General features: G+C 38.3%; 1 protein-coding gene and 1 non-coding gene across 2 annotated transcripts in view; both read right to left on the reverse strand.

The window, feature by feature from the left end:
* The window catches only part of LOC106012541, a gene marked incomplete at its 3' end in the record, with an annotated part of 19,015 nt that overhangs the window by 14,623 nt on the left and 1,744 nt on the right, over positions 1-2,648 (reverse strand).
* On the reverse strand, positions 1,458-1,539 carry TRNAL-AAG. The gene has a single exon. It is a non-coding gene; the product is annotated as a tRNA-Leu (tRNA).

Below are 2,648 nucleotides of genomic sequence, written 5' to 3' on the forward strand. Positions count from 1 at the left end.
TTCCAAAACCCACCTGATACAATGATTGTTTTTTTTCCCTTCGGTTATCACTAACATGATAACACACACACACAAACACCCACACACATACACACTGTATATCATATATTTATATATATCGTGTTTGTTATCAAAATCGTACCAACATAACCAGAAGAATTTTAAACCACAATAATACGTAAGCTTTTGGTAATCTTTTCACTTACTGGTCTTATTTCTGCATATTATGTAGATGTTCTTTTAAAAAATCTCTATCGGTAGGTAATTAATCTTTCTTCATCTAATCCACCAAGTTCGAGGTCTTGGAAAAAAAGCATTAAAAAACCATTTGGATGGCAGTGGTTTGTAAACACAAATGTCTCAGCGAGATCACTGTGGCATGACTACTCCAAGGTATCGAGACAGAGGAAGAGATAGCGAGGTTAATGGCAGTCGATCTGCTCCGACCTTACAGATACTTCAGCTTGCTTGATTGGACTATTCACTCGCTCCGATGAGTCCAGACGTCATGAATCAGGACTCCGGCCACTACCGTGTTAATGTTATGTCACAACCCACTGGGGAGATCAGTATCGTTAAGAAAAGAGAAAGACTTTTGACATATAACTGAGGCAGACACGATCTCAGATAATAAGAAAACAGTTCTGTGACAGTTACAAGTCTTCATTCAAAATAGAAAGAGAGACAGCAGACAGACAGAGAAAGATGGATGGTAGGTAGATAGCTAGATAGATAGGCCAAGTAATTTTATTATTCTAAATGCGCAACACCCCTTGAGAGCTATTCTATTCATATGTTGTACTGACAGAGTCAGAAAAAAAGAAATTAAACTTCCTTTAGTTCAGCTAGCTAGCTAGCTAGCTAGCTAGATAGCTAGCTAGCTAGATAGATAGATAGGTAGAAGAAAAAATTATGTAGTCATACCGGGGAAAAGGAGGGTACTGAGACAACAGACGATGGAAAGATAGGTTAAAATACAGAAAAATAACATGATATGTTAAGACACATATACGATCAAATCTAACGCCAATAGAAAAAAGTAAAGAGGGTTTCAGCGTGATTATTGATATAGAAGCACAGGTAGATACTGATTTGCACGTAGCCACAATTTTTATCTGCTCTTCATACACGTTCATCATCATCGATGTCTTTCTCACTCTGGATAAGGGCATGGGCCACGAATAAAAACCCCTGTCAACCTTTCTTTATCCCAGGCTAGTCTTTTGATATCATTCCATGTCTTCTCACTATGTTGTTAACATGGTGCGAACATTCCATGGCGCAATCCGGTAGACTAATTCAATGACAGTTTCAATCAAGTTACTTTAAACAAAATTATGTGGTGTCCAAATACCACAATAATACTGTACATTTGGTTAGATGTTGGTTGTCATTAAAGAAGCAAGTTAAAAATTACAATAAGTATTATTATTGTCAATACTTGTGCAAAAAAAGAGTGGCAGCGGTGGGATTCGAACCCACGCCTCCGAAGAGACTGGTGCCTTAAACCAGCGCCTTAGACCGCTCGGCCACGCTACCTTACGTTAGTGACAGGTCTTATTAAACAGAACTGTCTAGAAATAGTTTATCTTTGCCTTGACTTTTCCCTATTTTTTTCTTCTATTTTCTCTTTCTCCTTTTATTTAATGCGTAATTGCCCCCCCCCCCAATCCCCGCTTTCCGTACACAACACAAAAAAACTCTTATTTTCTTTTATGTTTTTAAGTTAACGTTTTTCTTTCATGTTTGGTTTTCTGAGCGTAGCCTATTAGTTTGAAATCTCGTTCAATGCTGTTTTTCTTTTTAATTGCATAGATAATACGGTACATCTTTTAAAGCCATGAGCTGTTCTGTTATCTCTGCTATCGGTCTAGGTGTAATGACAGGACACGCGATTGGCGATCTTTCCCTGAGTTATGGGGAAAAAAAAGAAACGGAACACTCACAAGTAAAGAAAATAAAAACATAGGAAGAACAAAAAACCACTAGAGGAAAGAGAGATAAGAGACAGAAAGAAGCAAAAATTGAGCACGACAAAGTGAAAGACACAATGGGCAAAGTCCGAAGTTTTTATTTATAAAACCATTAGTTTAAAGCTCTTCCAAAACCCACCTGATACAATGATTGTTTTTTTTCCCTTCGGTTATCACTAACATGATAACACACACACACAAACACACACACACGTTTATCCAATAGCTTCAAAGACTGGACAAGGAAGTGGAGCTTCCACCTATCGAAAAGCATTTCCAGAAGCCACCACAAATCACCTACTCAACGGTTATTGTGTTGTTCGAACCTGGTGGAAGGCAGACTGGCCATGGTCCCCATGACACGCCAGATAAGTGGTCAATATGGACATTGTTGTGGACAGTTGAATAGTATACCGTGGTCAATATATGCCTCATACATAACCAGGGATAGTAACGTATTTATCTAACACATTATGTGTATGAAGCGTATCAGATCTTCAGGATCTTATGGTGTATTTCGGTTGCCACGTGCATGAAGTCTCAATACTCGATGATATTAACAATATAAATTCGATTGGACAGGTTGACTCATTGACAGGAGAAAAGATTGAGAGACAAAATGGGAAAAGGGATTCAGAGAGAGAGAGAGAGAGAGAGAGAGAGAGAGAGAGAGAG

This window comes from Aplysia californica, unplaced genomic scaffold, assembly GCF_000002075.1.
Source record: "Aplysia californica isolate F4 #8 unplaced genomic scaffold, AplCal3.0 scaffold00016, whole genome shotgun sequence".
Classification (NCBI taxonomy): Eukaryota; Metazoa; Mollusca; class Gastropoda; order Aplysiida; family Aplysiidae; genus Aplysia; species Aplysia californica.